The sequence below is a fragment of the Pungitius pungitius genome, chromosome 19, assembly GCF_949316345.1.
Source record: "Pungitius pungitius chromosome 19, fPunPun2.1, whole genome shotgun sequence".
Classification (NCBI taxonomy): Eukaryota; Metazoa; Chordata; class Actinopteri; order Perciformes; family Gasterosteidae; genus Pungitius; species Pungitius pungitius.
The window spans coordinates 336,112-349,243 of record NC_084918.1 but is presented as its reverse complement, the minus strand read 5'-3'; the positions used below and the strand labels follow the sequence as shown (position 1 = coordinate 349,243).

Sequence of the window (13,132 nt, the reverse complement as noted above, 5' to 3'; positions counted from 1 at the left end):
TCGGTGGAAATACCTGGAGAAGAGAAAATGAACAGCAGCTGTTTCTGAGAGACGGAAGTCTTTTTATTCATTGGTTCCATCTGCAGAGCCAGAAACCAGATGATTGTGGAGCTTCTTGTTTTTACTGGAAAATGCGAGATTTGGCTTAACCTTTGACAGCAGTCATTGTAAATTACAGTAAGAGCCTCACACACACACACACACACAGACGGGTTCTTCTATGCCGGTGGGGACTTATGCACAGAGGTGAAGCGTGGGGACCTCATTTTTTTTAACAGAATAATGGCATACTTTCAATCAAATCATTTTCCTTAATTTTTTTCAAACCCCAATATCACCTTAAATCTCAAAATTTCTCAAATTTATAGAGTTGAATATTTTTCTGGTTTCTCTATTCCGGTGGGGACCGTCCAATTATGTCATAATACAAAATCACACCAGGGGGCAGTGTTCAAAATGTGTCTCAAACAAGGTAAGGTACTCAATAAAGGGTACTTTTTAGAAACTCTAAGGCACTTAATACATATTTTGTCAATTCATGCTGAATATATACACCATTGAATGTTATAATTGTATAATGACTCATTATCATTGTATAATGACTCATTATCTATGTATATTAAACCCCACTCTATAATATTGTTTGATATATTGCATCTTTATTTTTTTTAAACTATGCAGTTTAAAGCATCATCATCAACTTTCAAATATTATATAAAGTTAACAATTACAGAACAGGGAGCAATAAGACTACTGTAAACAATGTCTGTAAACGTGCTGGCAGTCCACCAGGAATTTAATCTTCCATCTGATGAAAATGCGGCTTACCTTTTTTTAAATTCTTTTAAATTCAGTTTTTAATATATATTTTGACAACTCATCCCTTGATCGGCCAGTGACGATGTTGTGATGCATTTCTGACCACTGACCACCATTGATGTAGTCCATTAAGGTCCTTTCAACAGCTTTGATTTCCTCTTCTCCACTTCTCCACTTCTTCTTCTTTGTTTGTGGTGACCCTGAATAAAATGAGACAAAAATGTAATGCTGTTAAACAGCAACTACTGAGGCTATAATGACAATAGGTCTTGACTGTACCACTACACACAGTATGACAACCTATAGTTGCAGTAAAGTGAAGTATTTGTAGTAAAGATTCCAGTAAGACAAGAAATAGAACTAGCATATATATTCTGAAAAATGATGTTCTAATATTCGCTTGAAGTTCATAGTTACAAACATTGAATGCTCCGAGCAAGCTCTGCTGTGTTAACATGGAACATTTCCTTGGCATGAAATGGCAAATGATCAAACTAGGGCCCTTTTTACTCGTACGTGATTCAACTAAGTCAATCATCAGGGACTCGGTTCCCCAAAGGTGGATCCGCGCTCAAACTGTCTCGTTAGTTTGAACCAAATGTCAGACATCAGGACAATCGCATGTGCGCGTCATACGTAAGAAAGCGAAAGGGCAAAACAAGGATTTTTTAACAGTACAACAACAAATAAACTTAAAAGAGGTGCGTCTTTTTTCTCCGCTCACGAGCAGGAGATGATGATGAACGCATACGAGGAGATAATGTGTATTTCAATCATTTCTGTTGGATGAATTGAACATAATGTACATCTTTTACGTTGTTCATTCTATACGTCATCGCAGGATGTTTATCCCGGGGGAGAAGCCTCCTCCATCTCTAAAGGTGTCTTTTTTCAGATTTTTCATTGTTTGTGGGGTTTTTCCTGTGCCGATGTGAGGCTTTCTGGAAAGAGGATGCCACACGTGTAGACTGTCAAGCCCTCTGAGGCATATTTGTGATACTGTGCTATACAAAATTAAATGGACCATGTACTTATGGCAAAAACTGACACCGCCCCCCTGCGAGGTTTACAAGCCCAACAAAGTATCGCACAGCAGTTAACGTTAAGTGCAGGATTTTTGATGTGTTGCTATGGTGATTTATCCAAACCTGCTTCGGGGAACCGCAAAGCTTGATCTACGTCATCTCATCCTGAAAATTATCCAGCTAACTCAGTTAACCACGTACGAGGAACAGGGCCCAGTGCATGAAGCTGTTGTAACTTCTAGTCTATTTTATTAATGCAATATGAAGTCAGTACAGTAGCGTGCAACCCGCAAAGCAGACAATCGTGCCGCTGCTGTATTATTCATTATTATTCATTATTCATTTTTAATGTAGAATATTTGTTGACAGCCCTAATAGATATGTTAGGTGAAAACCTGGAAAAAGAGATTACCTTTTTTGTGTGAGATTCACCAGACCTCTCCAGCCAGCAGCATCTTTTCATCGGAACTACCTTAAAACAAGCAAAATTTAGAATAAGAGACTTTAAATGTATTCATTAATGCAATGAAATAGTTTTGGCGCCCACAGAATGAACACACCTGATATTTAAAAAAAACTCAATTAGGGAATGTGATTGTAAATAAACGTACAGGCAAGGTAAAATGCATGAAAATTAGTCACTTGTCACTGAACTGTGTGTTTTCTTTAAAAGATAAATATTGTATTATTATTTTAGAAATTTCTATAATCCTCACATTTGCTTAAACTATTACATTTGGCAGCAGTGAATATCTTTTTCACCAACCAGCTGTCTGTAAACAAAAGGCATCTCTTATACCTCATATTTTAATTTAATACAATTCAATCGATGAGTTACATTTACCCATAGTACACCGTAGGCACCATTCCTAATGTCTCTGGGCCAGGTCCTCATTGTAAATGATAATTGATTCTTAACTAATTTTACCTGATTAAATAAAAAGTCAAATTACACACATCTTTGGACATTGGGGATAGCCTTTAACTCATCATTTTTTTAAATGTATGTATGATTCTTGTCCTGCAGTACTTTCTTTCATCTTTGTTTCATGCTAAATACCAACCTTTGGCAAAATAACCATAGCAACACAAGCTCGCCACTGCTCTGGAAAAAAGGAAGCTGTCTTCCTCATTAATGAAAGAGCAATATTATTTAGATTTACATTTTACAGGGAGAGTTCTCCGAAATCAAAGATCTGTTATGACATCACTTCCTGTACGAGCGTTATCGATGCTGCCGACAAGCAATCATTAATCTACAGGAAGACCTTCTAGATCCGCAAATGGTGGACACATCACGCCGCAGCCGAGCATTGAAGGTCTCACACTGTTGCTCATACTGTACATTGTTTAACAGTTTTGCGATGCAGAGAACACAAGGAAAGCCGCTATGATATATCCGTATTATAATAAGTGATAATTTACAGTTGCTGTTCACATTGACCCAAGCGTTACATATCACTGCGCACGGGAGGGGGAGGGCCGATACGGCCGACTGTTCAGTGACAGCGCGGTTGTTACTCGGCGGGCTGAGCACACTCCCGCGGCAGGCCGCGCCGGACGGGCAGTCGGGCGCCACGACAGGCCAGATTTGGACTGCGAGTTTAACATATGTGAATTGGGCACTCATGGGCCACATAAAATGATGTTGCAGGCCTCGAGTTTGACACGTGTGCTCGAGACTCATGAAATGAGATACACAACGTTTGGTGGCTACAACTATTTAGTGCTGAAAGGCAGCTATTTACTTACCATTTATAATTTCGCTGGTAACCGCGTTATAAAGGCAATAAGGTACTTGAGGCAGTACTTTCTTAGTGTTTCGTACCTTATTGCTTAAATATTAAGTACCTAACTCGTCTATTACTGCTTGATCTGCTATCAACCCAGTGAATATTGTATTTAATAGAATCTAAATTGGTGGGAAACACTATGGTAAAATTGAAGTCAAATATATTTTATAAACTACCTGTAAAAATTAATTACTCTAGCATTGTATTCATTGTGACATTTCTTTTCTATGTGCACAGTCAAGCAGGTTAACAGCCATTTAAGAACCTTAAGATGACATAGCCTACCTGGTTAGTATGTTCACGGTCAAAGGCTCCTTCATTTCTCCGACATCAGCATCTGCAAATATGTAAGCGGATGGAAATGTTATTATGGTGTATGATGAACAAATAACTTCAAAATGAGACATTAAAAAAGAATGTATGTATTTTGCATTTGAAATCCCCATATACTTGTTATATGACCTAAACCTTAACATCATGATCAATTTGGGATTAAAAAAAAGATCTATAGAACCCTAGTTTAGTGTAATATTCCTTTGACTTTCTACAAACACCAATGTACAATCATCTCCTTGTGTCTCCCCTCTCTCACCTGTGCACTTCGAGCTGTCACTACTGGATGGCAAACATGCTCCATCCTCCTAAAAGCACAAGGGACACATTCAGCCAAAGCTATACATCCAACTCATTACAGTACTCTTTTTTTAAATTTTTTTTTATGAAATGAATTAAGTTTTTTGGAATGCATTATAGTAACAACATCATTCTGTTCTTAACGACAAACATTATATTATCTATCTCAATACCTATGACAATCTGAATTAAAATGCCTATTTATACATGGGTAGATATTACAATCACTCTTTGGGCAAATGGAAAACTGCTTATTAAGTGTTATAGGCCCAAAAGCCACCGTAAGGATACTTAAAATGGTTAAAGGGAAATTAGTTATAATCCAGGTCTTAACGCTGATTAAGTATTACACTCCCTTTGTTGAGCATAATATTCACATTATGTGTGAAAAGATATTGATAAAACATGAATATATTTATATAGTATATAATAAATAACTAATTAGCTGTCCAGCATTCTATTTCACAACGCGTGCACATGCTGCTGCTTGCACATGCTTGCTTATTGTTAGCTAACATTAGCTGTCCATTTAAGTTGAGTTTAACACATTGCAACAGCTCATTTTATATGGCAGTACATATGAAAATAGTATCAAAGTAAACTTAACAGCACTATTTGTGGTGCTAGTTGCACATGCTTGCTTATTGTTAGCTAACATTAGCTTCCCATCTAAGTTGAGTTTAGCACATTGCAACAGCTCATTTTATATGGCAGTACATATATTAATAGTATCAAAGTAAACGTAAAAAGCACTGTTTTACATTAGAAGCTAGTCCAATAATTAAAAACTCACCATTTCTATCCAGCTTCTGCAGCCAGCACCGTCACGTTGTCTGCTCCTCGGCAGTCTGAGGGAAATGGACGGTAGCAGGTGCTTGGTGGGGGCGTGGCCAGACCGAGGACCCCACGTGGATGGTAACAGTTCGGTTTTGTGTAAAGAAACGAAACTTAAGGTTCTTAACACAAAACCTGACATTGACTGTCCCCACCGTACCCTCGCCCATCCCCCCACTCCTTCAGTCACCATTAGCTTGAGGGAGCATTGGGGCTTGTTAATAACGTAGAAGGGTAATAGTAATTACTAAAACCGAAGGATTACATAAAATACCTGGTGAAGTTGAGACGTTATTACTCAACTAGAATTAAGTATACATTTTAATATGTATTTTATTTAATTTCTAATAAAACTGGAAGCATTTTTGAACAATTAAAAATGTAGACAAACATTGATATTTTAAGAATAAAAACTACAACTACTACATTTACAAGCCCTTGTATTCAGAACAAGTATTTATATGTGCAGACATAAATTATGAATTTAGAATGGGAAATAGCATTTAAAAGTGTAGTACTCACACAAGAATACACAAAACGTTCTTTTAGGCGCTAATGATCATATTTCCGGTTTAAGAATAAAGAGTGGGGAGGGGCTGACAATTTTTACAGTCTTCTATGTAGTCTTTAATCAAGGTTTTACGGTAACTCACGCACTGTTCATACCGGCATTATGCCGTAAAACTGACGTTGCTCTTCGGCAGGCTGCAGCATTTATTTTTACAAGTCATGTAGCGCCCAGCGGTCGGAGCTGCCCTAACTGAAGTGAGTTGTGTACAAGGTACACAGAACTGTGAAGCGCCAGAATCACTGATTGGAGAAGTCAAAGAAAGGGATAGAGCCACCATCCAGGTGCGACTGGGCTCGTGGCAGCAGGTAGATGATGGCGTCATCCACTCCCACATAAGGCAATGCAAATTGCAGAGGGCCCGGTGATGATTTTATCTGGGCTTGAAGGTGGGTCAAGAGCAGCCTCTCCAGCACCTTCATCACATGGGATGTGAGGGCAACTAGTCAGTGGTCATTGAGGCCACGGTGTCTTCTACAGCATCGGGACTGCCTGCTGCTTTAGGCTCAGAATAAGGAGATGTTGGTGGGCTTTAGACAGCTGGATGGCGCAGGTCTTCAGCACCCTGGGGCTGATAACATCAGGAGGCCTTATGTTGCTTCACAAGAGGTTTCAGTATGTACTCTAACTGCCTCACCACATACACCCTTGACCCAATCCCATTTACTCTTCTTCAGACTGAATTTCTTCTCACCATCCCCATCTCTGGTTTCAGGGTGTATTCCAAAAGCTTTCTAGACTGCCAAAGTCAGCCCCCTTTGATGTTGACAACTTCAACCAATTGTCTTCGTATCTGCGCCTATCAGACCCCAACTCAACTGAGACAGCCTGTCTCATATCGAAAGATTTGTCTTACTTATTGCAGTGTTATCTATATACTTTTGTCAAATAGTTTATATCGTTGGCAAGTTATCCATATATATGGGCTTTGGGGGAGGACAACCAAACACCAAATATTCTAGCACCGTTGATTCAATGTAGACATTAATGACACTTTATCGTGCTGCATAATATGTCATGCCATAGCAGGGTAGGAAATTCACATAATATTTAGGCCCCATTCAAGGGCGTAACCATGTATATTGGGGGGGTTAGATTGGTATTTTCTCAATATTTCCTAAAGAATGCATTGTTACGCACTTGCCCCCACTAACTGAAAAGCAGGGTTGTTTTATTAAAAAATTGGCGGCATTTTTTCATTAAACTAGTGAAATAACATAATACCTTTGTTAAAACGATTAAATATACTTATTTGGACTATATTTGGATGTATATGTAATTGCCATAAAATGGCAGTAATGAGACTATTAGGCAGTAGTTTACAAATCTAAAGGGTTTTTCTTAAGATTCTTTGAATCAAAACAGAAAACATTAATCAGACTCATTCAATTTTCTTTTTATTTCTTTTATCGTTTCTCGTGTTAAGAGATGTCAAACAGCTTGACTATTTTGCAGAACGCTGTCTTCTAGATCAGATTCACAGCAACCAAAGTTGGCTCTCGTTTATTGAGATGATTACGCCATGCTTCTGTAAAAACAAAACTAATTTAAACCTTGAAACCCTCAATCAACTACAGTCTCAACTAATTGTGTTTTATCCAAATACACGATTGGCTGTTAACCACAAGATGTCAGTAACCTTTGAGGAGAGTAGGGATTGGTATCGGGTTTTTCCGGTGCTAAACCGGTGCATTTAAAATTATTTCTGATTAAGCAAAAGAGCATATTGTTTATCCACCATGTGATAGAATTTATTATTATTTCTATGTTTAGTTAACGCTATGCTGTGTAAAATAAAGACGAAAAGAATCAAACGATCTGCCGTCATTTGCGTGAAGAAATGGAGTCACGTGTCTGCAGCTCAATGTGGCTTAATGGCGAACAGCACCGAAGGAACGTCGTTACACCCTCTGTTTAATACTTCAGTGGGGGGCTGTCCGATGGGAGGGGTGCGGTAGTTGCGGACTCACGCTCTGTGTCCGCTGGAGAGCGCAGCTCTCCTGTGTATGCGCACGTGTCTGTGTGTGCGCGCAATAGTGTGCCTGCATCCGTCTGGGCGATAGTGCCGCGTGCTGAAAGAGGGAGGGAAATACTGACTTAAATAAATAGAATAGAAGGGTGATGGCTAGCTTGCCACACGGTAGGCTATCGTTTGCTGCTGAGAGGACGGTGTCATCAGAGTGTGTAAATACATTTTTTCAATCGGCTCAGGAACCGAAACTAAGCACCGAAATCTGCATTGCATTTCAGTACGGTAGGTACCGCGTAGGAACCGGTGCTATATTAGTACCGGTTCTCGGTACCCAACCCTATAGGAGAGTGGAAACATTTCTCACTGACAGCAGTCTGTGAACCGTTAACTAAGGGTAGCTAGCAAGCCTCATTAGTTGGAATGCATTGATGCATACATAAAAATGGAACTTGCTTTTCACGACCACACCTGGGACATAACCTTATGTGGAGGCAGGACGGTTAGATATTTCAAACATGGGAGAGCGATAAGTGATAGCTAGCTAAACTGCTAACGAGGCTACTCCTCGTCTGCTGGAGACTTAAACCGGGGTCGAGACGTTGTTCCTTCGGTGTTGTTATTGAGCTGCAGACACGTGAGTTTATTTTCTTACGTGAATGACAGAAGATCATTTTATTCTTTTCGTTTGGTCTTTATTTTACGCAACAAAGCGTCAACTTAATATACTATTAATAACCGTTTTCGCGGACCGCAAGAAGGTCCGTCAGTTAATAAGCACGTTGAAAGTTGCGGGCGGACCGGCCGGGTTTAGGGGCGGAGGGGTTCCGCTGGTGGGCGAAACCGCGCACTGAGGAGTGAATAATTGTAATCGTGATGGGGGCTGTAGTATTTGTGAGTGTCCACTGACATTTAATTGTCCAAGTAAAACACGTAGTACTAATATTAGTCATTGGCGCTGTATCCGTCCATCTTTATTATTTCACAAAACCGCGCACCTCTGTGACATCATCAACACATGATGGTTAACTTAACCGGAAGTATCCAGGGGCGTTTTATTTGTTTGAGCATGTGTCCCTATGTTTTAGCATTGCCTCTCTGAACATCACCATGTTTACATCATCCGAACGGCAGGTTCACATGATCTGAATTATTATTGTCTATTGTAATGGACTGACATGTTCTGTGAGCGAGATTACACATTAAGACTTTGTACTTGATGGAATTATTTCCCCTTACACCTACACAATCAGTATTTTTACTTAAGTTAAAAGCTTGAGTTGATACTTCAACAGAAGTATCTATACTTCTACTTGAGTAATGAATGTGAATACTTTTGAAACCTCTGGTTATCACCCACTATGTTGCTCGGTTGCCTGGTGACGAAAGGACACGTATTTCTTGTTGTTTTTGCTCCACTTTATAAAGTCAGCAGAAGAATTCCCCGGTAGACAACGACATTGGTTGTTGCTAAATTTGAGGGCCTTTTTCTTTTGGACCTGAGATGGTGACGGAAACTGGATTTGCTCTCTGCGAACTCACAGGTCTGATCAAGAAGTGCTCCTTTTTTCTTTTTAAGAACGTTTGATCCTTCCCGCACACGGAACAACAGTCAAGGCGAGACTCAAAAACATTCAATGGCATTTTTGGCCCCTTTCGTAGTGATATTTGGGGCAAAATGATATTTCTTATGGGCAATTTTTCCCTTTGCCCTCATGTAATTCCGATGCAAAATAGCTCACACTGCAGGCCTTGGTTGATTCCAGGCTAAGGCATCCTACAGTAAAATATGTTTTATATTGATACTATAGCCTAAAAATAACACAGGAAAGCACTTGGGTAAATATACAAGAACACCACCCTAACCATTTTTGATGTTTTAGTTGCATTATTGGGGTGTTATAGATTTTAAATAGTTTACATATATAACAATCAAATCATGACTGTGCTGTGTCGTAGCCTATGTCACAATGTTCATTCTCATGCTCCTCCAAAAGTGTAGCAAACTGTCTGTGATTCAATGGTTGTGCCCTGATGAAGTTAAATATTTTAGTGACAACATCAATGACATGGTTAATTTTTGACTTGCAACACAGGCTGATGTATTATGTCACAACCTGGCTCTTTGGGCCATGACAAGATTGGAGTTGTACTGCTTTAAAGAGTTTTAACATCTTCTTTATTTAACATAAGCCAACGAAAAAAAGGTACACGACCACACCACCGGACGTCTGCTGGAGAGAGAAGAGAGAATGAACACTGGGTCTTTTAATCTCAGGGAACCGGGCCCAGGTGCCTTCAATCACCAAACCCAGCCCACAAAATCCCACTGGAAAGCTGCTGCCTCCACAGCAGGGGTCACCACATTTATAAAATGCAAAAATATTGACAGGACTTGGACAGGCCTCTGTTGTGACACCTGCAAATTGGTCCCATTTCAGACCCAGCATCTTTGTGCATGCATCTACCTCCGTGAATAAATCGCTCCCTGTCGTTATCACTTTCATTGAGCGCAGTGCTGCCAGCTCCTCAGTGAGCTCTCGTCCAAAGCCAAGGAGAAGAATAAAAGCACTGCAGCTTTAGTCCATGCATGAGGTAAAATTAGACAAAAATATTTACTTTGTAATTTCCAATCAACCTCTCACGGGACAGGTCACGGACAGCCAAAGGGCCGGATGTGGCCCGCGAGCCATACAATGCCTACCCCTGCTCTATGCAATCCCTCAGCAAGTCAACAACTTGTCATTTATAGTTCACGCAAATATTAACCTAATTAATTTGATATAGAAAGTGTACACATTAAATGGTCATCCATCAAAGCATCTTGCTATATTGATTTAAAGTAAAATGTCTTTTGTACTCCTATTTTGTCTATGGATACAACTCTATACTTGCTTGTCTATTATCATCCATAGCGTTGTGATTGAACAGTGGGCACTGTTTATTAAGACAAGTTATCTGAAAATAAAAGACCTTATTGATCTCTGCAATAATTCATGTTACACTATTCATATGATGAATGAAATCAAATATAGACTATTATTACGATTGTCAATAATATCAATGATGACATACTAATAACAACATATCCTTAAAATAGTATAAAATAAACAGGCAAGAGTTTACATAAAGGCTAGTCTAACATTTTATACATTTGAAATAAACCTTATAATTGTTTTAATGAAATTGATTTTTATTTAATTGAATAATTTGATCAATATCAGTATTAATATTATGTATGAATGAATTTTTTGGTTTATTTATTTGTATACTTTTTATGAAATAAAGCATTTTATTTGTGGTCTGTTTTACCACCATCAAACAGACAGCATTGAAAGTGTATGTTGCGAAAATACCACTTTTGAACCGATAGGGGGCGGTAGTGAGTGGAAAAACAGCGACGCACACTTCAAGAACAGCCAACCTCATGGGGACTGCAGTACCCGTGTGCATCCACTAGGGGCGCATTCAGAAACACACTCACACAGTTTTGTCATGAAATTGATGTTCCAGGGGACCTCAGAAAAAATCATTGGGGGTGTATCTAGACACCATTTTGGAGCTTGTGGGAGGGGTTTGCCCGTGGGGACCTCATTTTAGGTCCCCACGGGGACACAAGTCCCCACCGGTCTGTGTGCAATCAGGTATAGGTCCCCACCGGCATAGAAGAACAAGAGCACGCACACACACACACACACACACACACACAAACTACATGTCAGGGCAACACGCTGTCCCTCTCTGTGTCTCGCTGTCTGTCTCTGTGTCTCCGTCTCTCTTTCTTCCTGATTTCGTCATACTCGTCCCCCCCACTTGGCTGCCTCTATGTTGAACTCATGTGTGAGGGAGAAATTCGGATGTACGTAACTCACCAGCTCTTTAAGTGTCCCTTATTCCCCGACATCTGGACTGTGTGTGTGTGTGTGTGTGCGTGTGTGTGCGTGTGTGTGTGTGTGCAGGAAACAGAATATTTTTTGTCCAGCCTAATGTTGAATGCAGACGTAGTTATATGAGCTAGACAGAGACTAATATAACGTTTGGTAACACTGACACTGAGGTCACAGTCTGCCTCCACTTTAGTGGAGATAAGTGAGACTTTTATTTTGAAGGGTGATGTTCTAGTGACTGCAGCAGCAGGTGTGATCACGTGTGAAGCTGCTCGGAGCCTCGCTGACCATCACCAATGAAACATGAGAATGAAATATGTACGAAGCTTTTCCTGCAGAGTGAGACTTGTCAGCAGGTCCTGGGGGGGGGGGGGGGGGTAGGGTTTAGGGGGGGGGGGGCGCAGCAGCTGGGTTTGACATCACAGCAGCCCTCCAGCAGCCAATAGGAAGCCAGCCTTCACACCCGTTGTCTCCAGTTCTGGACAGGATGTGTACACCCAGTTGCTACGGCAACGTGGCATAAAGGATGTGCTTTGAAGTCCATGAAAGTTTCTTCCTGTTAGCTGACGATGTTTAATCTTTATTACTCGCATTGGAAGGGTCTCCAGCTGTGGTGCATCACGGAGACCCCACCCTCCTCTTCCTCCTTCTCCTCCGCTGTCTGTCTGCGTGTTTCATCACGTCACCGATCTGGTTTGTTAAAGCAATTATTTGTTGTTTCCTGCACTGATGTCAGTTCAGGGACGTTGCACTAGGGGGCAGCAACACGGGCATTTCTAGAGATGTACTCGTTCTGACTGTAGAATTTATTCTTAAGAGACAAACTGTTACATTCATTTCAACCAAATTTGAAAAGTAATTTGTGCCGGTCCAGAAGAGGACCGACCAATCAGAGCGGTCCCTCCGGTGGTCTCGGTCCGGTCGATGAGCTACGAGACGCCTTCAGGGACACCACACGTCTGCTTTGAGTGTTTTGATGAACGCAGTCGGGCGGGATCATAATCCATGTGACAAAATATACCAAAAGATGAGATTGAAATTCATCCAACTCACTGGTTTCATGAAGGTGGTTTCGTTGCCTAAAAGTAGTTGTTGACTAAAGGTAATTGTTGACAAGGGGGAACTTAATAAAGGTTAAACATAGATATAGTAATACATTTATAAATAGGAATTCTCCCTCTAGTTTCTAGTTGGAAGCACACTGACCTCCAGAAATCCAACAACACATGAAACAAAGCAGAGAGGGGAGGACAGATGGAAAGAGGGAGGGGAGGCGGGAGAATGTGAACAGAGGGTCATTCTGGGTAAACTGGGCCTCCCCATTCAGTAAAACAACAGAGAGACGTGAGGACGTCCAACTGGGGACATGGGAGTCCAAAGCGTGCCTCAGAAACACGTGTCTCAACGTTTAAGTGTCATCTGTAGGATCCAGCTTCTGGTCCACAACACTGAGGCGGACCTCAAGCTCTCCTCAGCTGAACTCTGCATGGACCGGTTCTTCTAGTGGAGAAACCGAAGGAAACGCGACACGAGGATGTTATTCAGAACCAGAGATCCAAATCTCTGCTTCGCTCAATGAAATCATTACGACTTTCTGTTTACTG

At 40.6% G+C, this 13,132-nt stretch overlaps 1 long non-coding RNA gene across 1 annotated transcript; it reads right to left on the bottom strand.

Moving 5' to 3' along the window:
* Positions 1–195: 195 nt before the first annotated feature.
* On the bottom strand, positions 196–5,312 carry LOC134107468 (uncharacterized). The gene is made up of 4 exons (XR_009942737.1): positions 4,230–5,312; positions 3,923–3,974; positions 2,257–2,316; positions 196–1,019 (listed from the first exon to the last, which is right to left on the bottom strand). It is a non-coding gene; the product is annotated as an uncharacterized LOC134107468 (long non-coding RNA).
* Between the last annotated feature and the right edge of the window lie 7,820 nt (positions 5,313–13,132).